The sequence below is a fragment of the Equus caballus genome, chromosome 10 (assembly GCF_041296265.1).
Source record: "Equus caballus isolate H_3958 breed thoroughbred chromosome 10, TB-T2T, whole genome shotgun sequence".
Taxonomy (NCBI): Eukaryota; Metazoa; Chordata; class Mammalia; order Perissodactyla; family Equidae; genus Equus; species Equus caballus.
The window spans coordinates 61,336,172-61,363,169 of record NC_091693.1 but is presented as its reverse complement, the minus strand read 5'-3'; positions in this window follow the sequence as shown (position 1 = coordinate 61,363,169).

Sequence of the window (26,998 nt, the reverse complement as noted above, 5' to 3'; positions counted from 1 at the left end):
CAGTTAACTTACTGGTCAGATGATTGGTTGGAGTTTTCCTTAAATGCCTTAAACAGTAAATTTTCTGCCGTTTCCTGAGTGTTCCGTGTGTGTGTTGGGGAATGCCTTCAGTGCTCAGGCAGTTTACAAATCTGCATTACGCCTTCACTTCCTGCTTGTGCAGGACCTCAAGTCAGCCAGTAGTGAGAGACTGGTACCTTCTCAGGTCTTTCTCCACCAAGTGCGCAGTTCTGCATATATGTTCAGGCTTCTACATTCTCAGGAATATGATGGAGGTTTTCAAAATCCCCTATGCACATCTCATTCTGCAGATATGCATCTCATTCTCTAGATATGTTTGGCTGGTATCTTGTTTCACCCAACTGGTATCAGACCCTCAGGCAGCCATGATGAAAAACAATTGCCACTGATCATTATTATTACTATTATTTTTACTGAGGAAGATTTGCCCTGAGCTGACATCTGTGCCAATCTTCCTCTATTTTGTCTGTGGGTCACCACCACAGAATGACTGCTGACGAATGGTGTGGGTCAGCACCCAGGAACAAAACCTGGGCCTCAAAAGCAGAGCACATTGAAACTTAACCACTAGGCCATGAGGTTGGCCCCTGCAACTGATTATTTTTGACAAATACTCTGAAGACATGGCTTTTCCAATGAGCTGAATTCCAAGTAAACCAAACCTTGGGACTGAGCTTCTCCAGGGAGCTGTGAGACAGATCCCGATAGCGATAATACTCTAGGGTTGGATTTTTCTTTGAAGGGTTTAACCCCAGCCTCCCTCCTCCAGGGCATGCAAGGCTGCTGGTTTTCAAGGCTACCACAGCGATACAAATATGGGGATGGGAGTAGGCCTAGTTGCAATGCCACAAATCCCACTGCTCCAATTCAGCATTTTTCTAAATTAAACACTCTTCAGATTGTTGAATGTCTTTGGTTAATTTCCATAGTCCTGAAAATATTGATTTTGACAATTTTTGCCAGTGTTTTTGGTATTTTTCAGGAGTAGAAGGTTTATGGTGATCCTCCCTCTGCCACTGTGCAAGTGCAGCCAAAACTAATTCATGCTGGGAAGAGTTTTTGGAAGGATATCATTCAGTATAAGTGCCTCTATATAGTTTGCTTAATTTATTTCCAAAAATGGCTTTGCCAATTAATATTCCCACCAGAAGAGAATGAAAGTGACCATCTTGCACCACACAGCTTGGAGCAATATTTTTTAATGTTTGCCATAAATACAATTATGTTTGCACAATTATGCAACCATAATTAATGTTTGTTTTTGCCTTTCTTTCTAACTCATAATGTAACACACACATGCACACACACATATGACTTGCTGAGTTAATAAAGACATTTAAGTTATTCATGTCTATAATGAGTTTCTAAGAAAATTTTTAGAAAGACTTGGCCAGTCAGAAAGTGTTCTCTGCCTTCAAGAATGATGTGAAACCCAAAAGTACCCATCTCTGCAAGACAATCTTTGTGAATCACAGAAAATCAACTTGACCACATAATTCAGCCCCATCTGATTTTGTTGCCTTCATGCCTTTATCCAGACTTAGAGGAATTTGTTTTTGGATTAATGTCTTGTATCTCTCTATCCCATATTCTCTTATTTTATGATATCATTGGTTGCCATGGTTTTTCTGAGACAAAGAATATTTGACAAGATCCAATAGAGGAATTTCGAATAGAGTTGTGAAGGAAAATTTGCATAGAGGTAGGCTGTTGAAGAGGGAGAAAATGGTGAAAGCTGCCATAACAATAAATTGTTTTCCAAATTTTGTACAATTTTCTATTAATTGTAAGACACCTAAAGATTTCTGGAAACCATATATTAAAATTTTTTTCCATAATGTATGTAAACCATGAATGGATACCCAGCATTTTCAATTATATTTCTGGACCTGTTATTAACTTCCATTGTAATTCTGCGACAGCCTATTAGGTCCTCTATATCAGTTGTTTCAGTTGCAAAATTAGAACTGAATGGCTTGACTCATGATTTATTATATGGATAAATAAAGGTGATTGGACAGTTTGCAAATGTTGGTTATATAAAAACTAGAGTTTCTGCTCCAGGGGTGAAAGGTAGGCTCTTTATAACCATTAACCAATTCGTACAGCTGAGATGGGAGCAATGTGTACTTTTAACACTTGCATATAGGTTTAATCCCTGAGTGTGACATTGTTTTGAGTTCGCTTTTTAAAAATATGAAAATTTTACCTCCCCAAGTTTTTTGGAGCAAGAATTCTTGAGCCCATTTTTTGCTTCTTTTGAAGAGATTTGGTAGTGATGCATAAAGTAACCTGCTTTTGTCAACATACTGTAATTAGTCCCTTATTTTTAGAGCTGAATGTTAATGAGTCATTTCATGTTCTTAATTAAAAATGTTTCAGAATAGCATTGAGCTATAGAACAAATGGGCAAATTAAGTCCATTCTGCATGATAGTTCATTTACCCTTTAAATACATAATGTATGTTTAAATGTTGAAATTAGGCACTAGGGCTAATGCTATAGTATAGAGAACTAAACCTACTACTCAAGTGCTTTTATTTTCACGATGAAAATCACTTTTCATACTTTTTCGTCTGTCTTTTAAAAAATTCTGGATAAACAGATCTCAATGATCATTCTGTTTTCATCTCTTATCTACTCCGTTAATCACTCAGCTACTCAATGTCGATCACTCTCATCCCACTCAACCTTATGTCACTAAGAAAACATTTATTTGCTACCATTCAGTTTACTCAACTTAGTATCTCATATCCATTCTATCTCATTCACCAATAGTTTAGTTTTCTACTCATTATTTTTTTCTCTTTTCCTTTTAAGTAAACGATTACTCTTTTTTTTTTTTTGATGAGGAGGAAGATTGGTGCTGAGCTAACATCTGTTGCCAATCTTCCTCTTTTTGCTTGAGGAAGATTGTCCCTGAGCTAACACCTGTGCCAGTCTTCTTCTATTTTGTATATGGGAAGCCATCATAGCATGGCTTGATGAGTGGTGTGTATGTCTGTACCCAGGATTCGAACATGCAAAACCCTGGCCACCAAAGCAGAGTGGCCACTATGCCAGCCCCCAAAAGTAAACTATTACTGTTTAAAATTCTCTGTAAAAAATAACAATTTTAATGATTTTTATTTTGGAGAATTTTCAGAAGATGAGCAGTGGTAGGAATCCAAGTTACAGGAAAGATGTAGGAAGAAGCTATAGGGTTACTTCTCAGACTTTAGAGTTTGTTGATTCTAAGGTTTTCCTCAAAATATCAGAAAGGCAGATTTTTAAAATTATCAATGTTGTAGTTGTTGTTTTACTGAAAACTAAAGTATAATTGGAAGCCAAATATTTTTAATCATATTTCTGCACTTGTAACAAATCTCATCTGTAATTCTTTTATGGCTAAGATAAGAGACACAACACACAGGCAAATGCGTTTGTCTGAGTATTGTGTGTGTCGGTAGGGTGTGTGTAGCTGCTAGGGATAGCTGAATGTATATGGGTATGGGATTCTTGAGGGTTTTTTTTTTGCTGAGTAAGATTCCCCTTGAGCTAACATTAGTGCCAATCTTCCTCCATTTTGTGTGTGACTTGCTGACACAGCATGGTTGCTGATGAGCGGTGTAGGTCTGCGCCCCAGAACTGAACCCGGCCACTGAAGCAGAGCACGCAGAACTTAACCACTAGGCCATGGGGCTGGCCCCTTGAAGATTTTTTAAATGCTATAGTTCCACTATGAGATTTTTATTGGGTAGGGGGTTAGTCTGTCTGTGTGTATGGTAAAATGTTATAAACGTGAGTCTTTGGCATGAGTATCTGTCGTTTTATATAAGTTTGTGTTTGCAATATAGATTGTTTTTTTAATATATACCTGCTCTCCCCCCAAAAAATATATTCCAAGTTCAGTCTCCTCTGCCTTGGAAACATTTCTCATAGCTTTTCTCTCCTCTATATGACTACTGTCACTAGCGTTTAGTTGCGGCTCTCGTCATTTCTCACCTGCCTCATTATTACAGAAGCCCCTTGAAGAGGGCGGTTTATTGCTCCACGAGCATGTTTCACTCCTGCCTTCAGAGATCGTGCCCCGACACAGATCAAACTCACAGCTGCTCTGCCCACCTCTTAGTCTCCTCCACAGCTTGAAATGGAAAGTGCCACTAAAGTCTTTTAACAAGAATATCTCATAACAGTCGAAAAAGTCACCCTGGCAGCATCCAACAGACCCAGATGATACACTTCTCAAAAATAGACACTGAGGAAGTGAATTCCACAACCTGCTTCACTCTCGTGCTTTCCCATCTGATCAGGCTGAATTCCTGCTGCAGCCTCTCAGGAGGGCTTTGTTCTCATGATGTCATGAAATTCATGTTGTGTTTCCTTTTCTTTTTTATTGTAGACAATCTCAACATTTCATCATGGTGTTCCACCGACACTTTACTACATGATTTCAATAACGGAATTGTGGAAGTGTGTGGGGAAAAGAAATTAGGCAGCTGAGATTTGCTGGATAATTAATATACTGGCTTTGTGGTCCTATGTCTGTCTCCATAACATTTAAAAATATATCCTTAATGAGGCTTCTTTGACTTATTTTATTCTTCTCCATCCTCTCCAACATTACTGCCATAGTTCAAATATTCATTATTTCTAATATGTACTGTTACAGTAGTCTCCCCTTATCTGCAGTTTTGCTTTCCATGGTTTCAGTTACCCACGGTCAACAGCAGTCAGAAAATATTAAATGGAAAATTCGAGAAATAAACAATCCATACGTTTTAAATGGTGCCGTTCTGAGTAGCACGATGAAATCTCGTGCCATCCCGCTTCATCCTACCCGGGACATGACTCATCCCTTCGTCCAGCGTATCCACGCTGCATACCTACCCGCACGTTAGACACTGAGTAGCCTCTTGGTTATCAGATCAATTGTCTCAGCATCACAGTGCTTGTGTTCATGTAACCCTTATTTTACTTGATAATGGCCCCCAAGCCAACTTTAATATTAGTTATTGTTGTTAATTTCTTACTATGCCCAATTTGCGAATTAAACTTTGTTATAGGCAAGTATGTATAGGAAAAAACGTAGCATATATAGGGTTCAGTATTATCCATGGTTTCAGGCATCCACTGCGATCTTGGAATATATACCCTGCAGATAAGGGGAGACTACTGCATAGAAGTCTTCCAAGCTGTTCTACAGTTCTACAATGGATCCTCAACACTTCTGCCACATTGGTCTTTCTAAAAACAGATTTGATCATAAAATCCCCCAGTTTAGAAGGCATGTTAATTCTCTACTGCCTATCCTGGCATATATGGCCCAGTATATAGTTCATAAACAAATATTTATTTGGCACTTATTAGTTAGATCATTGGACAATAAGGCAAACTGGCGTCCTTCTTTTAAGAAACTTACATTCTAGTGGGCTATGGAGAGTGGTGCAAAAAATAAACAAGTAAATAAAACATAAATATGATAATTCCACTTAAAAATGAGCAGGGTAATTTGACAGATTTGGGGTAAGAATGGTGCTTAAGACACGGTGGTCATGACTGAATGGAGCTGAATGAAAGAGCTCAGTGACCCAGTAACATAGGACAACAGCTTCCGAACTCTTACAACTGCTGTGACACATGGATGTATTTTGTAAAAGCCTGAATGCAGCCCAGTGTAACTGAAAGCTAGTTCCCTGAGGACACAACTTCTTGCAGAATGAGTTCAGAGTGTTATACGGAGCCCTGACCATGTAGGACTTTTTAGGTCAGAGTTAGAGTTTGAATTTTAATCCTAAATGCAAGGAGAAAGAATTGGAAGGCTTTCAGAAGAGAAGCGATGTGAGCTGATTTTCATTTCAAGGCAATCATTGCGTCTACTCTGAGAAGAACAACTGGGTTGAGTATGGAAGCGGGGAGGACCAGCTAGGAGACCAGCACGGTAGCTCAGGTCAGAATTGCTGACTTCTTGGGCTAGAACTCCACCAAGGAAACGGGACAAAGTAACCAGATTTGGAGTATCTTTTGTTGTCAGATATTAACGAATGCTGATGGCTTGTATGTAACAGACAAGGAAGAAAAGAAAAATCAAAGATGACTCTGAAGGATGTGGTGTGAGTAGCTGGATGGACGGCAGAGTGATTTACTATCATGGGGGTGACCAGGATTGCAATCAATTGGGGGAGAAGGAGTCAAATACACCTTTGTTATGAAAAGTGTCATTTTGGTCATTTCCTTAATGTTAATGCTTAAGGTTAAAATTATTTATGCAGAATATTTTAAAGTATTGCCAACTTTATTGGAACTAGATGTGTGTATTTAGTTCTCTTAATAGTTTCCTTATTCCAGAATTCAGTATTTCAAGAATATTGTTTTAAAAATGATGAATTTACCATATCTCATAGATATCTAAGTAAAGGGTCAAGTAGACATTAGAATTCTGGAACCAGGGAAGATATCAGTCCTCTAGATATTATTTTGGGAATTATCAGTAAACAGGTAACATTTGATGCCTTATTTCCCCTTATGATATTTCAGAGTAGTTATTACTATTTGGCATTATATTATATATTATCTTTTATTTTCTGTCTATATTCCCTGAAATGTGTATTCCATGAAGCCAAGGGTTTTGTACGTTTTTGTTACAATTGTCTATTTAGCTCCCAGACAGTGTTTAACATATAGTATTCACTCAATAAAAATTCACTGAGTGAATGAAATAGATCAACAAATTTTATTTCTATCTCACCCACTAGTCAGTTCTGTTCTTGATGGAAGAAACTGACCATGACGAATAACCCATAATAGATACTTAAGAGCTGTATGCTGAGTCTAATAAAAATTTCTGTTGGTCTAAGTAACTGAGGCTTGTCTGTCATCTTCATGGTACAGTCATCTTTGTGTCTGTCCCTGTTGGTTCAGCATCATTGTTTAGAGCTGAACCTGAATCATTATTCAGGCTGAACTTGTGCTGCATGGATTTTTAACGTCACTATAGTTTAGGTTTCCACTATTTTCTTACTAAAAATCACTTTTCTTTGGAAAAAACCATTGCCAGTAGCAATTTTATACAAAACTATGTGTGTTTAAGGGGAAATTTTAGAATTTTCTGGAGAAACATAGGTAACAGAAGTACTTGATTTGATGACTCTAAGCTTAACAAGTCTGAATATCATAGAATCATTGAAGAAAAGAAATAAACCATAGACAGAATTTAATTCACTCCCTTTACTTTACAGACATGAAAACAAAGGCCTATAAATGAAAAGAGATGTTGCTATTTTGTGTGATAATAATTACTAAATTTTATGATGAGCTTAAATTCTGGGCCCTATTTGAAATCTTTATTTGTGCTAACTATTTTAATTCTCATAATCATCCTGTGATGTAAATGCCCACTCCATCGTTATCATTTTCCTGAAGGGGAAAATTAAGGTCAAGTAACATTCCTGAGACCACTCAGTTTATACGAGGCAATGGCAGGATTCAAAACCAGTAGAGATCAAAAAAGACTATGGAATGAATTGTAATAAATCCATTCTTCATGCCTTCTTGGGTTCAATTAAAAATTGCCCAATTTGCATTTACCAAATGTCACTTCTTTGATATGGTAATAAGTATCATATATTATAATTTTTCTACTTATAACGAAAAGTCAAGACTGCCACCTCAGATCATTACAGAGTGACCGGTGCTGTACCAAGCAGTCGCTTGTGAACATGTATACAACTGAACAAAATATATGAGGTAACTGTTTTCATGCATTCAATAAAAGACTGCTTACTATTGTGATCCTGAAAGAAGGGAAAGACAAAATATGAGGCCTACCCTTGGCTCAACTTTCTGCCTAGGGCCAATTTCCTACAGTGGAAAGGAAAAGTGGAGGCCAAGATGTGTTTGAACTCAAGAGAAAGAGGTTGGAGTTTCAGTCTGCTGAAGCTCTGGGATTTTCAGAGCCGGATGCTGGAGGAGGGAGCTGTGCTGAAGGTGCACACAGGATCTCTGCATGGAGATTGACTGAAAGGTCTTGGTGGGGACAGAAGTACACAAGCAGACGGAGAGACTGGTGAGGCCCAGCAGAAATCTCCTGCTGCAGAGATGAGAACTGAATGGAGACAAAGGGAGAGCAAAGCCGGAAGTCAGAGTTCCAGAACACACAAGTGACAAGACCTCACTGAGCATCTTGAGCCGTCAAGGCAGCCCACAAAAGGCCTCTTCAGACTATGGATCACACAAGAAGATGAACCTCAAAGGCAAAATGAATCTGAATTGCCCTAGAAAATAAGAAAGCTAAGTCTGACAACAGAAAAATCTGCTACACGGTTTTGAGTATATAAAAAAAACTACAAGACATGAGAAGAAAATATTTCAAACTGAATATAACAATTTGTAACTTGATACAATTCATGGAATATAGCTAATAAGATACTAAGAGGAAAATTTATATTTTTAGATGTGTATATTAGAAAGAAGATAATTTAAAAATGATCTGAGTGGTTTCCTTAAGAATAGAGAAAAAAGAAGAACAAATTAGTCCCTCAAAAAAATGGAAGAGGGGCCAGCTCCATGGCCGAGTGGTTAAGTTAGCCTGCTCTGCTGCGGTGGCCCAGGGTTCGGATCCTGGGCGCTGACATGGCACCGCTTGTCAGGCCACGTTGAGGTGGCGTCCCACATCCCACAACTAGAAGGACCTGCAACTAAGATATACAACTGTGTACGGGGCGGGGGGGGGGGGGCGGTTTGGGGAGATAAAGCAGAAAAAAAAAAAGATTGGCAACAGTTGTTAGCCCAGGTGCCAATCAAAAAAAAAAAAAAAAGGAAGAATAATAATGTCACTAACATAAATCAATGTAATAGAAAAAAAGACACACAATAAAGAAAATTAATAAAGCCAAATTATTACTTTGAGAAATGAAAGAAGCAAAATCACTATAAATACTAGATATATTAAAAGGATAATAAGGAAATATGATGAAGAAATTTTATGCTAATACATTTGACAAATTAAATGAAATGCAAAAGTGCTTTGGAAACCACAATATACTAAAATGGACAGAAGAAGAAATAGAATTGTGAATAGCTATGTTCTATTAACTTTTGAACTAATAATAAATAATCTTACTCAAAATAAACTTCAAAGCTCAGATAGTTTGATGGGAAATTGTATCAAAAATTAAAGGAAAGATAATACTAATAATAAATAAATTTTTTCATAAAATAGAAGAGGAAGGGACACTCCCTAACAAGTTTTATGAGTCCAGAATAATCATGATACAAAAAATTTGATAGATACATGGAAAAAATTGAACCACAAATTCCTCATAAATATAGGACACAAAAATTCTAATCAAATAGTATCAAATCATATCCAGCAATAAGCAGGAAGATTTCATCACGACCTAGTGAGTTTTATTGATGGGAGACAAGTTTGACTTCACATTTGAAAATCGATCGAAGTAATCACCATATTAACAGAATAAAGATTAAAAAGAACACTTGTGGGAGAAGGATCCAAGATGGCGCCGTGAGTAGTCCTCTTTGTCTCTCCCCCTTCGAGTCTACAATTATTTGGACACTTATCACTTAACAAAGGATATCCAGACAGCATCTCAGGACATCTGAGAGACCCACACGACTATACATCGGAAGGTGGACGGACTTTCCTCCGGGAGGATGTGGAAATAGGTGAAAATTCTCCAACCCCGACCGAACAGCCTAGTACCCACAAGCGGCTTTCTTCCAACGGACGCCCCCAGAAGATCAACACACATCTAGGGCAGGAGCGAGCACACAACAGAGGAGCGACGGTGGAAACAGGTGACCAGAACCCTACCTAAACCCCCTGCAATTACTCCTAAACGCAGAGGGAAACTCGAGAGTTACACACCTGATCCCACCTAGTGTTTACGGTGCCCGGAGGGTCCCAGAGAGAATCGCTGAGGGTACGGAGGTCCCCCGGCTGCCACTGCCTGCACGGTGGGGCTAGGGATTGCCGGAGATCTCGGAGTGGACTGGGGGTGGGTGAAGCTCCAGGGGCCGACTCCGCGCCCCGGAGGGGAAGCTCCAGAGTTCCGCCGGGGCAGCAGACAAAACTCTCTGTCTGCCATTAGCGGAGGGGCCATGCCTACCATTCACAACTCCGGGAAAGTCCCGGAGAGAATCCCAGAGGGTGAGGTGACCCCCAGCTGTCGTTGCCCGCCCCGTGGGGCTAGGGATTGCTGGAGATCTCGGAGATCTCGGAGAGGACTGGGGCTGGGTGATGCTCCAGACGCCGGCTCCGTGGCCCAGAGGGGAAGCTCCAGAGTTCTGCCCGGGCAGCAGACAAAACTCTCTGTCTGCTATTAGCGGAGGGGCTATGCCCAGCATCCACAACACCAGGAGGGTCCCGGAGAGGAGAATATCAGGCAGGGCAGCAGCTGGCCGGCTACCACTGAAATCAGGATCTCCGGCTATCCCCCAAGACAGGGTAAAGGGCTCCCCGAGTTCCTGGGGAACAGGACTGGGGCTGGGTGGGGTTCCAGCGACCCAGCTCCGTAGCCTAGGGGGAAACCCTACAGGCTCACAGCAGCCTCAGGGAAAGCCTCTGCACAGCACTAGTAGAAAGCACCCATTTGGCAGCCACAAGGCTGGAAGACCCCGGGACAAAAGTAGCATAGCTAGGTGAACTAACCACAGACTGTAGAAGATGCCAATAGCTCTCCTGCGACCCATAGTGGACAAGTGAGAATTTGTGGGTGCCGACAGTGATGGAGCGACAAATATAAGTGATCCTACCCCTGGCCGCTGGAAAAGCCCATAACACTGCTGCAGACCCCAAGGAGGGAGCACGTCTAGGTGGGCTGCAACAGTAGGCACCAGCAGCCTGAAACCCCCCTGTGACGGCCCCCACGGCAGAGGAGGGAATCCAAAGGACCACTGTGACTACGAGGAGGGGCTCAGGCCCAGTTAGCAACTGTGGATAGGGTTCCTGGTTGGTGCAGTATAAACAGCTGCTCCCCCACCGCAGCAGCAGAAAAAAGTGAAAAGAGCAACTAAACTCTATCTCTATGCGGAGGCACAAATCAACAACATCAAGCAATATGAAAAAATACATTAAATCTCCAGAACAGAAGGAAAATAACAAATACACAGAAAACAATCCCAAAGAAAATGAGATATATAACCTAAATGATGATGACTTCAAAACAGCCATCATTAAAATACTCACTGAGTTAAGAGAGAATTCTGACCGACAACTCAACGAGTTCAGGAGCTATGTCACAAAAGAGTTTGATACGATAAAGAAGAACCAAATAGAAATATTGGAAATGAAGAACACAATAGAGGAGATTAAGAAAAATCTAGATGCGCTGAACAGTAGGGCTGATAATATGGAGGAAAGAATTAGCAATTTGGAAGATGGCAATATAGAATTGCTGCAGGCAGAGGAGGAGAGAGAAGCAAGACTAAAAAGAAATGAAGAAACTCTCCGAGAATTATCAGACACAATTAGGAGATGCAACGTAAGGATTATAGGTATACCAGAGGGAGAAGAGAAGGAGAAAGGGGCAGAAAGCCTATTCAAAGAAATAATGGCTGAGAACTTCCCAAATCTGGTGAGAGAGATGGATCTTCAGGTGACAGAAGCCAATAGATCTCCAAACTTTATCAATGCAAGAAGACCAACTCCACGGCATATAGTAGTGAAGCTAGCAAAAGTCAACGACAAGGAGAAAATACTAAGGGCAGCCAGGCAAAAGAAACTAACCTACAAAGGAACCCCCATCAGGCTATCAGCAGATTTCTCAGCAGAAACTTTACAGGCTAGAAGAGAGTGGAATGATATATTCAAAAATCTGAAGGACAAAAATCTACAGCCGAGAATTCTCTACCCAGCGAAAATATCCTTCAAATACGATGGAGAAATAAAAACTTTCCAAGATAAACAAAAATTAAGGGAGTTCATTGCCACAAAACCTCCTCTTCAGGAAATCCTCAGGAAAACCCTCATTCCTGAAAAATCCAAAAAAGGAAAGGGGCTACAAAACCAAGAGCAGAGGAGATAAGTAGAAGGACAACAACAGAGAGTAGCAGCTCTTCATCAGAACAGATTAAACCATGGGACGAGAAACAAAGGAAATTGAAGAAAACCAGAAAACAAGACATAAAATGGTAGTGGTAGGCCCCCACATCTCAATAATCACTCTAAATGTAAATGGATTAAACTCCCCAATCAAAAGACACAGAATGGCAGGATGGATCAAAGAACAAGACCCAACAATATGCTGCCTCCAGGAAACACACCTCAGCCCCAAAGACAAACACAGACTCAGAGTGAAGGGATGGAGAACAATACTCCAAGCTAATAATGAACAAAAGAAAGCAGGTGTCGCTATACTAATATCAGACAAGGTAGACTTCAAAGCAAAACAGATAAAGAAAGACAAAGAGGGACAGTATATAATGATAAAAGGGACTCTCCACCAAGAAGACATAACACTTATAAATATATACGCACCCAACACAGGAGCACCAAAATTTGTAAAGCAAGTCTTAATAGAACTAAAAGAAGACATCAACAACAATACAATAATAGTAGGGGACCTCAACACACCATTAACACCAATGGACAGAACATCCAGACAGAAAATCAACAAGGAACTAATAGAATTAAATGAAAAATTAGACCAGATGGACTTAATAGATATATATAGAACACTTCATCCAAAAACAGCAGGTTACACATTCTTCTCAAGTGCACATGGAACATTCTCAAGGATTGACCATATTTTGGGAACCAAAGCAAACATCAATAAATACAAGAGAGTTGAAATAATATCAAGCATCTTTTCTGATCATAATGCTATGAAACTAGAAATCAACTACAAGAAAAAAGCAGAGAAAGGTGCAAAAATGTGGAGACTAAACAACATGCTTCTGAACAAACAATGGATCATTGAAGAAATTAAAGAAGAAATCAAATATTATCTGGAGACAAATGAAAATGAGAACACGACATACCAAATCATTTGAGATGCAGCAAAAGCAGTCCTAAGAGGGAAATTCATTGCAATACAGGCTCACCTCACAAAACAAGAAAAAGCTCACATAAGCAACCTCAAACGACACCTAACAGAACTAGAAAAAGAAGAACAAACAAAGCCCAGAGTCAGTAGAAGGAGGGAAATAATAAAAATAAGAGCAGAAATAAACGATATTGAAACAAAAAAGACAATAGAAAGGATAAATGAAACAAAGAGTTGGTTCTTCGAAAGAATTAACAAAATTGACAAACCCCTAGCCATACTCACCAAGAAAAGAAGAGAGAAATCTCAAATAAATAAAGTTAGGAATGAGAGAGGAGAAATCACAACAGATACCAATGAAATACAAGAGATCATAAGAGAATACTATGAAAAACTATATGCCAACAGATTGAACAACCTGGAAGAAATGGACAAATTCCTAGACTCCTACAATCTCCCCAAACTGAATCAGGAAGAAATGGAGAATCTGAATAGGCCAATCACAAGTAAGGAAATAGAAACGGTAATCAAAAGCCTCCCCAAAAATAAGAGTCCAGGACCAGACGGCTTCTCTGGAGAATTCTACCAAACATTCAAAGAAGACTTAATACCTATTCTTCTGAAACTGTTCCAGAAAATTGAGAAAGATGGAGTACTCCCTAACACATTCCATGGAGCCAACATCACTCTGATCCCCAAACCTGACAAGGACAACACAAAGAAGGAGAACTACAGGCCGATATCACTGATGAACATAGATGCAAAAATCCTCAACAAAATTTTGGCAAACCGATTACAGCAATACATCAAAAAGATTATACACCATGATCAAGTGGGATTTATACCAGGGACACAGGGATGGTTCAACATCCACAAGTCAATCAACATGATACACTACATCAACAAAATGAAAAACAAAAACCACATGATCCTCTCAATAGATGCAGAGAAAGCATTCAACAAGATCCAACACCCATTTATGATAAAAACCCTCAATAAAATGGGTATAGAAGGAAAGTACCTCAACATAATAAAAGGTATATATGACAGACCCACAGCCAACATCATACTCAATGGACAAAAACTGAAAGCCATCCCTCTGAGGACAGGAACAAGACAAGGGTGCCCACTTTCACCACTCCTATTCAACATAGTACTGGAGGTGCTGGCCAGAGCAATTCGGCAGGAAAAAGAAATAAAAGGAATCTAAATAGGTAACGAAGAAGTAAAACTCTCGCTGTTTGCAGATGACATGATCTTATATATAGAAAACCCCAAAGAATCCATAGAAAAACTATTAGAAATAATCAACAACTACGGCAAAGTAGCAGGGTATAAAATTAACGTGCATAAATCAGTAGCATTTCTATACACTAACAATGAACTAACAGAAAAAGAACTCAAGAACTCAATCCCATTCACAATCGCAACGAAAAGAATAAAATACCTTGGGATAAACTTAACCAAGGAAGTGAAGGATCTATACAATGAAAACTACCATACTTTCTTGAAAGAAATTGACGATGACATAAAGAGATGGAAAGACATTCCATGCACATGGATTGGAAGAATAAACATAGTTAAATTGTCCATACTACCTAAAGCAATCTACAGATTCAATGCTATCCCAATCAGAATCCCAAGAACATTCTTCACAGAAATTGAACAAACAATCCTAAAATTCATATGGGGCAACAAAAGACCGCGAATTGCTAAAGCAATCCTGAGCAAGAAAAACAAAGCCGGCGGAATCACAATCCCTGATTTCAAAACATACTACAAAGCTACAGTGATCAAAACAGCATGGTACTGGTACAAAAACAGGTCCACAGATCAATGGAACAGAATTGAAAGCCCAGAGATAAAACCACACATCTATGGACAGCTAATCTTCGACAAAGGAGCAGAGGGCCTACAATGGAGAAAAGAAAGTCTCTTCAACAAATGGTGCTGGGAAAACTGGACAGCCACATGCAAAAGATTGAAAATTGACCATTCTCTTTCACCACACACCAAAATAAACTCAAAATGGATCAAAGACCTAGAGATTAGGCCTGAGACAATAAGTCTTTTGGAAGAGAATATAGGCAGTACACTCTTTGACATCAGTTTCAAAAGAATCTTTTCGGACACTGTAACTCCTCAGTTGAGGGAAACAATAGAAAGAATAAACAAATGGGACTTCATCAGACTAAAGAGCTTCTTCAAGGCAAGGGAAAACAGGATTGAAACAAAAAAACAGCTCACTAATTGGGAAAAAATATTTACAAGCCACTCATCCGACAAAGGGTTAATCTCCATAATATACAAAGAACTCACACTGCTTAACAACAAAAAAACAAACAACCCGATCAAAAAATGGGCAGAGGACATGAACAGACATTTCTCAAAAGAAGATATGAATATGGCCAATAGACACATGAAAAGATGTTCATCATCACTAATCATCAGGGAAATGCAAATCAAAACTGCACTAAGATATCACCTTACACCCGTTAGATTGGCAAAAACATCCAAAACCAAGAGCGACAAATGTTGGAGAGGTTGTGGAGAAAAAGGAACCCTCATACACTGTTGGTGGGAATGCAAACTGGTACAGCCACTATGGAAAACAGTATGGAGATTTCTCAAAAAGTTAAAAATAGAAATACCCTATGACCCAGCCATCCCATTACTGGGTATCTATCCTAAGAACCTGAAATCAGAAATCTCAAGAGTCCGTTGCACCCCTATGTTCATCGCAGCATTATCTACAATAGCCAAGATGTGGAACCAATCTACATGCCCAGAAACTGATGATTGGATAAAGAAGATGTGGTATATATACACAATGGAATACTACTCAGCCATAAAAAAAGAGAAAATTGGCCCATTCACAGCAACGTGGATGGACCTCGAGGGTATTATGTTAAGCGAAATAAGCCAGTCAGAGAAAGACAAACTCTATATGACTCCACTCATAGGTGGAAGTTAGTATATTGATAAAGAGATCTGATCGGTGGTTACCAGGGAAAAGGGGGGGTGGGGGGAGGGCACAAAGGGGGAAGTGGTGTACCCACAACATGACTAACAAAAATGTACAACTGAAATCTCACATGGTTGTAATCTATCATAACATTAATAAAACAAAAAAAAGAAAAAAAAAAGAACACTTGTGATAATCTCAAGTAAAAAAAAAATCATTTGACACATAATCCAATATCCAATACCTACTCATGATGAAACTCTCAGCAAAATAGGAAAATAACTTTAGTCCTTTAAACTGATTAAAAATCGACTTAAGGGTAAAACACCAAATACTTTTCCTCTATGATTAGGAGCAACATGAGGTCTGCAATCACCAAGGCAAGAAGAGGAAGTAAAAGGTATACAGTTTTAAAGGTAAACTCTCTTTGTGGTCTTAGCTAACAGGAAAAGAAAATCCAGCCCTGGTGGTCTAGTGCTTAAGATTGGGCACTCTCACTGCTGCAGCCCCAGGATTGGTTTCCAGGTCAGGGAACCACACCACCCATCTGTCAGTCGTCATACTGTGGCACCTGCTATTGTGATGAGGTTGAAAGCTATGCCACCAATATCTCAAATACCAGCAGGGTTCATGGTAGACAGGTTTCAGCTGAGCTTCCAGACTAAGACAAACTAGGAAGAAAAACCTGGCCACTCACTTCCAAAAAACTGGCCATGAAAACCCTCAGAATAGCAGCAGAGCATTATAAGGTGGGACTGGAAGGAGAGAGTATGGCACAAAAATTCCTGGCAGGGTTCTGCTCTGCTGCACACAGGGTCGATAGGAGTCGGAATCCACTCAAAGGCACTAACAACAACAAAAATACAAAGAAAACTTTAAAGAATCTTTAAACAAAAACTATTATAACTAATAATTGACTTCAGAAAGGTGTCAGGCTACAAAGTCAATATTCAAAAATAAATTCTATTTCTATATGCTAACTGTGAACAATTTGAAAATAAATTTTAAAAGGAATTTTTAAATACCAAGAATAAATATAACAAGAGGCATGTAAGTCCTCTGAACTGTAAAGCTTTAAAACATTTTTGAAATAAATTAGAGTACCTAAATAGTTCATCAATTTAAATTAATTCCTTACACATTGATTTATTGATTTAAAACAACTTAATCAGAATATTGATAGGCTTGGTTGTAGAAATTGACAAACTAATCAAAAAATTTTTTTGAAAATGCAAAGACCTAAACTATCCAAAGAATCTTGAGAAAGAAAAATATACTAGAGCTCTCAGACTATCTGATTTGAAGAATTAATCAGTAATCTAGACAGGGTGCTATTGGCATAAGGATTGACAACAAGTTCAATGAGACAAAGTAGTGTCAAGCTATAGACCCACACATCTATGGCCAATTGATGTTAAACAAAGGCACCATGACAATTCAAAGCAGAAAGAAAAGTTGTTTTTAACAAATGAAGCTGGAACATCTGGATAAATATATGGAAAAAAAATAACATCAATTCCCACTTCATACCATACACAAACATTAATCTGAGATCAATCATATTCCTAACATAAAAATGGAGTCTATGGAGCTTCTGGAAGAAATAACAAGAGAATATCTCCACAACCATGTGGTAGTCAACAATTTATTTAATGATTTAAAATATTTAAAGCTACATTTTTAAATTTTATAAATTTCCCTTTATCAAATAAAGATTCTGCTCATCAAAAGTCAACATTAGGAAAATGAAAATTCAAGCTACAGACTGGGAGAAAATATTCAAAATACAGGTATCTGACAAAGAACCTGTGAGAAGAATACATAAAGAACATATACAAATCAAGACTAAGAATACAAACAATCCATTTTAAATGGATAAAGATTGCAAGACAATTAACAGGACAAGATACACAAAATGTCAGTAAGCTTATGAAAAAGGTTTATTGAGAAATACTAGTGAAAGCCATAAGATGCTCATCAGGGAAACACACATTAAAGGTAACACTTTCAGGAGAATACGGAGCAATTGAAACTCTCATGCATTGCTGCTGATGTAACATGGTACAGCCACTTTGGAAAACTGGAATTTTCTTATACATTTAAACACGAAATTAGCTAATGCTACACTGGTTTTACTCCCAGAAAAATAATGAAAATATATGTCCTCCACAGATGTATACTAGATGTTTGTGGCAGCATTATTTATGATAAAAATGACTAGAAACACCTGAAAAGTCCATCAAAAGGAGAATGGGTAAACATATTATGATATATTCACACAATAGAAGGTGAATTAGCTATAAAAAATGAAGACTAGACTACAGAAAGATATACGTTGAAATGTCAAAAGCACTATGTTGATAAAATGAAACCAGGTGGAAGAGAGTACAGAAGATATGATATCACTTGCATGATATTCAGGAACAGTCAAAATTAATTCACGGAGCCAAAAATACAGAGGGGTTGTCACCTACGGAAGGTTGAAATAACTGTAAGAGAGCATAAGGCAAAGTTTGGGCTAATGAAAATATACTATACTTTGGTAGAATTGTTAAACATACATGTATGCACACACACACATTGGTAAAACCTTCTTGAACTGCATATTTAAAATCTGTGCATTTCAATGTATGGATGGAACATACATTAGTATCTAGTGATAAAGAATACAGACAGCGTCAAAGCTCTTTAGAAAGTTTAAAAATAAATCCTGAATAAAGAGCCTATTATTTTACAAGCGGAAGGAATTCCCAAAAGATACCTAGTTAGTAATTAGTTTTCGCTGTGCAATTTTATTGTTCCTGCCTGCAATTATGCTATGAATGTAATATATATAATTTCAGACAGTGCCTGTTTTTGGGTAGATATGAGATTTGTGTCTGATTTTTAAAGAATTAAAATTAGTTTCACTTTATTTTCTATCCTGAGATTACAATTACGTTCAACCATTATCTTTCAATGACATTAAAACAATATCTTTGTTGGATAATATTTTTCTAAAATTTGATTTATAGTTTTCTTATATAATATTTTTCTTGGAAGAAAGTATATGTTTATAAAGAAAGTACAGCTTATGCTTTTATGAAGTACAAAAACATTTAATGATAATCATGTAAAATTTTACCAAGGCATTTTCCTATTTTTGTTGTAGAAGTTGATAAGTTGATTATAAAATTTATTTGGAGACACAAAGGACCAAGAACTAAACTATTTTGGTTTAGGAATCATGTACTCCTCTACAGTGCAGCTTATATAGTCTTTATTTCCTATGCTCTTTTTCCCTGTTTTAAAAAAAAAAATGTCATTTAAAATTAAGACAGAGAGGGGTAATTTTCTTCACAGGCTTTTAACACTGATAACCCTGTATTAGGAGCTAAAAGGATGTTTTGTAAGGCTGTAAACATTCAAAGCCGTGATATACACTGGAGATAAAAAGTGCCATTTAGGTGAACATTGGATGTCTTTATCCTTAAATAAACAAATCTATTTCTTAGATTTAAATCTATTTCTTAGATTAAAAAAAACTGTAGAGTCAAATTGTTCATGTTAAGTTCCAGATTCTTTTTATGTGTTTACCTTTTTTTAACCACTTTCACATATTAGACTCTGGCTTTATATTTATATATATGACACCTTTTGTAATTAGCAAGTAGCAGTGATCTCAAATATCTTCATGAAAACTTTATAATTTTTGTTCTGAAATCTGAATTTTATAAAAAGGAAAATAAAAGATGTTTACCCTTCATAAAACATTCTGCTTCTTTTTGATATAACACAACAAAGATTTTTTTCTGTAGCACTTGATGGAGCTGTTTTAGTTGAAGAACGCCACACGAGATAATGATGCTGGGAATATGCTTGCACTGAAGGAAGACTGTTGGCCGAGTGTCTCGCCGTTAACAGTCACTATGTGAAGGTGATGATTATTTAATTTGTTTATTTGACATGGTTTGGAGTTTTCTAAGGGAAATTGAGTGTCTCTCTCTCTCATTAAGGGTTTTCGTTTCTCTGTCCATCTCATGGCTATTTGTACCTGTTACACAGTTAGGACAATAAAATGACTTTCATCGAACAGAAAAACAAAGACAAAAATGCTTTATAATTATACATTGAAGTTACTACTTGAAAATTTTAAATGCTTTTTTTTAATCTAGAGAAGACAGAAGGAATTATTCTAACGAATGCTTTCATTTATTTATTTTAATTTTAAGAGGAAAATTCAGATTCAGTGTCACAAGTAATACAAAATATGTCAAAGAGTGGTAATAATAATTACCATGTAAAATTTATTTATCCCAGAATCTCTAGAAGAAAGGAAGAGCTTTCGTTCTTAAGTTGAAGGAACACTCTAAACTCATGAATGCTTTCGGTTATTCTGTAGGGGGCAGCAAAATCTAAACTAAATAAATATTGAAGGCCTACTGCCAGGAACCATTTAGCAGCTGGTTTGTACTGTGAGCAAGGGGGTGGAATATACCTGAATTGCTGCAAAATTATCGTGATGCTAATTAAAATTCTTTACGTTAGCAACAGGTCTCTTGTATTCCCCTTTATCTAATCTCTTCTTTTATATACACAACTACTGAAGCTGAACGAAACCAGTGAGATAAAATTAACACACAAATTGTTTTTCCTCCCTTTGGGCAGGAAAATCCTGTTTACAAGGAAGATGATATTATACATAAATATTTATGAAAAACAACAAAGAGTGAAACAAAATCATTGAGTTTTTGTGTAAACTAGCAAAAATAACATGAGGTACAATACTTGATACATTTATGAACCGTTCCACAGTGTCCTAAAATAAAACCTATTTGGAAAATTGAACCATTTCTGCCATTTTCTGTTAATAATTAATTTTGAGTTGTGCCAGGTGAGAGAAACTGAAGACTTAATTAACTAGTATTGGAAATTAATTCAAGTTTCCTGTCTGTCATATGATGTTTTTCGTTTTATTATATTGTCAAAAGATGATCTCTCCATTGTCTTCACCCTTACAAACGTTTTGTTGGGAAGGAAATAAGAAAGGAAAGGATGCAGTATCTTCGTTAGGATTCTAGGAGGACATTTTAATCTGATCAGAGGTTTAAGTGGAATGAGTTAAGTAAAGAGCAGCATTTTTTATTTAATGAGAAATCTATATCAACCTACAAAATCATGTGATTTTCAAGACTGCAGAATTCATTATCTTTCAGAATTAAACTGCAGACTTTTTAAAAAACTTACGTAAGAAGCTCCTGGATTGTATCCTTATCTTGTGTTCTTTAGCTTTACTTCTCAGCCATTGACTTTGTCCTAGACATAATCCAACAATAAAATGTGTATTAATATCAGACATTGATAATATTTCTTAACTGTGTAATAAAATGTGTGGACAGTAAATTAAAGAAACCCAGCAATTTGTGACAAGTGGAGGGTGCATTCTTAAGAAGTTAAACTGAAAATGAAATATTATTAAAATGACAAAAACAATAAAAAATTAAAATTTCACTTACTTTTTCTTCTATTTGAAATCTTATATAATATCTTAGTTTCTCTTTCTAAATTTCCAACACTTAATTCCTTTCCTTTCTATTTGTTATTCCATATTCAAAATTTTTTTCCATTGAGCCATTATATGAGGAATTTTATCCAGTATCCAGTGTATGATTAAATCCCAAATACTCATTTTCTAACATTACAAGAAAGTGAAAGTTTGAGAGATGGAGACTATTATTAAGTTGGGAAAGGGGATTGATTTATGTTGATTATTCTCCTATTTAAGACATTTTTTAGATCCAGTTTTAATTCTCATTCTCTTAATTCATCATTTTAATGTGATTTATTAATATTATTAATAATCATTTTTTAATATGACAGAACAAATTGTGAATAACGTAGACACCACACAAAGTGGTCCTTTATTTGTAACATGTTGTGCACCATTTTGTAAAAATTGTACTTCAAGGGGAGGAAAACCTCCTATCATGAAAGGAAGTAGAATTTCCCAGGTAATATTGATATATTTCAATGTGCAGGAGTTATTGTAATGGCCGTAAACGATTAAGACTATTTGTTATATTTAAAAAGGACTGCACAGGGAAGCAGAACTCTGTTAGATTATGAAAAATGAAATGACTTTGATATATTTACAGTTCTTCTATTTCTAAAGTTAGATTTTGTTTTATATTATTGTAAATCTGCTTTTTAGGGTCTATTGATTTATTTGACGGCAATTTATAAACCACGTTTTCCTTGTAATCTACTATTTTGGAATAGAATCAGAAGCTGCTTGCTAATAGTGATAATGCTTCACCGAACTCTTATCAAAGTGAGAAAAACAAGTTCACTGTAGGAGTCTTTTCAAAAAGCTAAACGCCAGAAGCCCTTCACTCTCCAGACACTCTCTATGCAGTCTCTGGAGATGAGGACATGTATATAAGTTGTTGGGATGAAACGGTTTTAAGGAAGAACTCTCTCTGGCTGTCTGACCTCGCTGTCCTAGTTTAGGAGTCAAACAGATTTGCATACTGAGTGATACATACTCACTCATACTCATACTCACATACTCATATAATTTGAAATTATATCCTTTCCACATTCTTGGTCTTGAAAGTGTGCTTTCATTAATGACATGAAAAATGTGCGTATGTGGGGGCGTGTGTGCGTTTGTGTCTTTGCCTTTTATAATCCTTACCTAGCAAAATACGCAGTTCACAAGTTTACGGTGGCCTCCATTTGACGCAGAATCAGATACAACTCATGATAATGGACCTTAGGACAAAAGCTTCATGGAGTTCCCCTGATACATACCTCCCCAACTCCCAGAATAGTGCTTGTTACACCCATTTCTTCTTTTCCCTTCTCCATCAACCTTCCAAGGATTTTCGAATGATTTCTGTATGGCAGAATGGATACTATTTATTTTCATGTTCCTTAAGTTACGAAGTAAAGACTCACAGCTGACTTCCACACTGGAGTCACTTCTGCTACAAAGCACTTAAGAACCAATTATTCAGAAAGTCATAAAATTCTTATTATTCTCACATAAATGTCTCAAGGGAAGGCTTAGGTAATTCTGAGACTCACATTCAGGTAAAACACATTATGTAGAATCTACAATATATATTCAGCAATTTGCCGTTTGTTTAAGAAAATGCTACTAAAGCGCCTTTTCGAAGGACACGTAGTCTGAGTCATTTTTTGGTGGTAGCTATTAATGGTGTGCTCGATTGTGTTAAACAGTCTGTAATCTTTTATTTTATCTGTTGTACTCATAGCTTATCAACATGAATTGGCTGGCGGAAGATAAGGATGGAGGATCAAATAATCATAAGAGTTATTCAGTAGCTCTTCTATGTATAAATTGCTCACTTTGGATCAGATTTTAAAACCTATTTCAGCCACTTCTTTTAATAGGTAAGAAAAGTGAGTCTTTCAGAGACAGTGGCTTACTCAGGATGACATAACTATTTAGGACAAGGACCAGAGCCACATTTTCACTCTCCTCTCTCCTCGTCCAGCATTCTTGTTACTGGGAGGGCAGTGTAGTACAGCTGATCACTGCTCAGGTATGTGAGGTTGAAAAAGGAGCTAAATAAAATGGCATCATACAGGGTGTGCACTCAAATTTCTGACCTGTCACTCATCAGAGTGACTTTCTGCAGGTCACCCAACCTCTCTGGTACTCATTCTCTTATCTGTTAAAAAAAAACCCAGAACGGTTCAGCTACTATGGAAAACTGTATGGAGGATTCTCAAAAATTTAAGGAGCCAGCTCTGATGGCCTAGATGGTTAAAGTTCCACATACCCTGCTTTGGGGGCCCACGTTTGGTTCCTGGGTGCAGAACCACATCATTTGTCTGTCAGTAGTCACGCTGTGGCAGTGGCTCACATAGAAGAACTAGAAGAACTTACAAGTATACACAAGTATGCACTGGGGCTTTCGGGGGGGAAAAGGAAGAAAAAAGGAGGAAGATTGGCAACAGACGTTAGCTTAGGATGAATCTTCCCCTGCAAAAACAAGAAAAAAAATTTAAAATAGAACTATTTTAAGATCCAGTAATCCCATTCTGGGTATATATCCAAAGGAAATAAAAACAGAATATTAAAGAGATATCTGCATTATCATGTTTATTGCAGCATTATTCACAATAGCCAAGATATAGAAACAACCTAAGTGTCCATCAGTTAATGAATGGATAAAGAATATATTATGGCTATATATATGGATATACATATAGCCATAATATATACATATCAGGGCTGAATAATATTCTATTGTGTATGTGTACATACATAATGGACTATTATTCAGCCATTAAAAAAAAATCCTGTCATTGATGACAACATGGGCCTATGCTAAGTGAGATAAGTCAGACAAAGACAAATACTGTATGATATCACTTAATGTGGAATGTAAAAGAGCTGAACTCATAGAAACAGAGTAGATTGGTGGTTACCAGGGGCTGGGGGGGTGGGGGAAATGGGGAGATTTTGGTCAAAGAGTACAAACTTCCAGTTAGAAGATGAATAAGTTCTGGGGATCTAAGGTACAGCATGGTTACTATAATTAACAATACTGCATTATATAGTTGAAAGTTGCTAAAAGAGTTGATCTTAAATGTTCTCACCACAAAAAAAGAAATGATAATCACGTGACGTGATGGAGGTGTCTGCTAAGGCAATCCTGTTGCAATAGATAAGTGTACCAAATCAACATGTTGCACACCTTAAACTTACACAATGTTATGGGTCAATTACATCTCAATTTTTTTTAAGAAAGGATGGTGATAGTACCCACCTGATAATGCACGTGAAGTTTCAGCACAGTGATTTCACTTGGTAAATATGCCAGGAACATTAATTGTTATTTTTACTCTAAATATTATTGCTATTACTATTTTTAGCCTTATTTGCATAATGTTCTGGGGTAATTCCCCTCTTCAAGCAAAACAGTTAACATTAGCACTTTATTTTTATATCTAAATCTAGAAAATCCCATTTCTTCCTAAATATACATTCTCCTCACTATGGGTATATAAGATTATGTATATATGCTTATATAAAACAAGGCTACACCAAAACTTTAGGATTAAATTTTTTGTCAAGTTTTTTTAAACACTAAGCTAAGCTGAACGATTTCTCTACAGAGTTTCCTATGAAAATCTTGAAATCGTTAGTTTAAAATATCTCCATTACATGTGCTGCCCCTTGAGCTGTCACTCATGACAGATGATGCCTTCTTGCTGGGAATCCCTGTTTCTAGTAATGATTTAAGAAGAGAAACTTCTCTGAGAGGCCCTTTAGTGATCATAGGTAAGGTTCAAAGGTTGCTGAGCAGAGAAATGTCACTTATTCTATTTTCAGATCTCCTTCCATCACTGGAATAATTTAAGTTTCTTTATTTTGTGGTCCCTAGAGATCTGTGACAATCCATTTGAATTAGGTGCTTTCAGAATCATTAAACCTGTCAAGAATTCAAATTTCTTGCAATTCAGTATTAATTTTGCTTGTCATTTAAAAAAAATACTGAAGATAGTTTTCCGCAAATGGGGGTGGAAATGTCAAAAACTACTCAGCTCTAACATTTTTAATACTAGATTAATGAGTGTCAATCAATAATCTTATATCAGGTCAATTTTCCTCCATGAAGTACTATTTAGAAATAAAAATATTCTGCTACACTGTATGATTACTTTTGTAAATATTTGTCTCTGAAAAAGGGTCTACTCTTCCAGGGGAGGTCTAAGTAGGTATTTGCTGTTGGGCAACTTTTCGGCAGCGATGGAAAAACTATAAGCTGAAAAGAGGAGCAGGTGATCATTTATGTAAGAATGCAAGCTGGTATTTTAGGAGACTCCAGAAAACATCATTCTAAAAATTTTCTGTAATGAAGATCTAAAAATATGACAGGAAATTCAAACCTCTAATCTTGGATTCAGAAATCCCACTCCTGTCTTTCAACCTCTCCCACTCTATTCTCCAACCCTTCTTTCCTCCTTGTCAAAAATACACAAACGCTCAACTCTGGCTCTAGCAACTTCCCCCCTAGCCTGTGAAGTCTAGCTAGTAAAGCTTTGTGAAATAAAGACGTCACAATTTTATGTTCTTATCTCAGCTGTGATTCGGGGCCACTGCACATTTCATTTACTTTTCTCAATCAGGTCTCTTTCCATCCTCAGTAGCGCTTATCTGAAGGTTTCCTTTTGGATTCAGGCTGTGAAATCTAATGCTACCCAAACTGTGTTTGGCAGGCCAGGGGAAGTCTGTGAACTCTTTGCTGCCATGTACCGTAAGAACAGTAATCAACAGTATTTAGAAACCTTTGCAGCAATTTGGCAGAGTAATTTTATGCCAATTAAATGTAATAGTAATATAAAATTGAATGATTTACATTTTGTATGTTTGTGTTTTTCATTTAATTTTTTTAATAATTCATTTTTATTGTATTTTGTATAAGCTTTAGTTTGCACCACATGTGAGATACTGTTGTAAAAAAATAAATAACTAGTTCTTTACCAGCAAGGATTTGGAAACTGCTCTAATTCATCTTCAGCTCACTGACTCTCAAATAATGACATTGGACGTTTTTGGTTGTTTGTGCTGTTTTTACTTCATGTTAAAATAGATGGCCTGGCGTGTCCAAACTACAAGGAAGTACATCTGTAAGCTAGGTTGGATTGGACTTTTTTCTGGGCTAGAAAGCCTTGAGCCAAATTTGTAAATAAAATTTCTGGTCTCACCATTCTGATTAGAGAAAAGACTGGTTCAAATTATACGCCCTGGAACCAGAGGAAAAGAAGGCAAAGGGAATTGAGGTTGAGAGAAACCACATTTAATCATAATGTATAGGGTGGAGCTGGCTCAGTGCAACTGTCACAGACCTTCTTGAATCGATACAGTAATTCTAGGCTTTTTAAATTTTTCTTGGTGAGGAAGATTGGCCCTGAGCTAACATCTGTTGCCAATCCTCCTCTTTTTGCTTGAGGAAGATTGTCGTTGAACTAACATCTGTGCCAAACTTCCTCTATTTTTGTATGTGGTATG